Consider the following 332-nt stretch of genomic DNA (forward strand, 5'->3'; position numbering starts at 1 on the left):
AATAATAATAATGATGATGATGATGATGATGATGATGATGATGATGATGATGATGATGATGATAGTGATAATAATAATAATAATAATAATAACAACAATATTTTTAAAAAAAGGATTGACGTAACTCTTCACGAAGGTAAATAGTCAAGACGAAGAGTGCGATTTTAGATGTTTTATTTTTTGAACAACATTTCGACAGAACGTCTGTCTTTCTCAAGTTCAAACCAAAAGGTGATTGAAAATTCAAAATTTCAGAAACGAAACGTAAACTATGAACGTGAGTAATCAGCGTCCATACGTTGATAGAATGACATCATCAGCTTTTGTCAGTT

The sequence above is a fragment of the Octopus bimaculoides genome, chromosome 16 (assembly GCF_001194135.2).
Source record: "Octopus bimaculoides isolate UCB-OBI-ISO-001 chromosome 16, ASM119413v2, whole genome shotgun sequence".
NCBI lineage: Eukaryota > Metazoa > Mollusca > Cephalopoda > Octopoda > Octopodidae > Octopus > Octopus bimaculoides.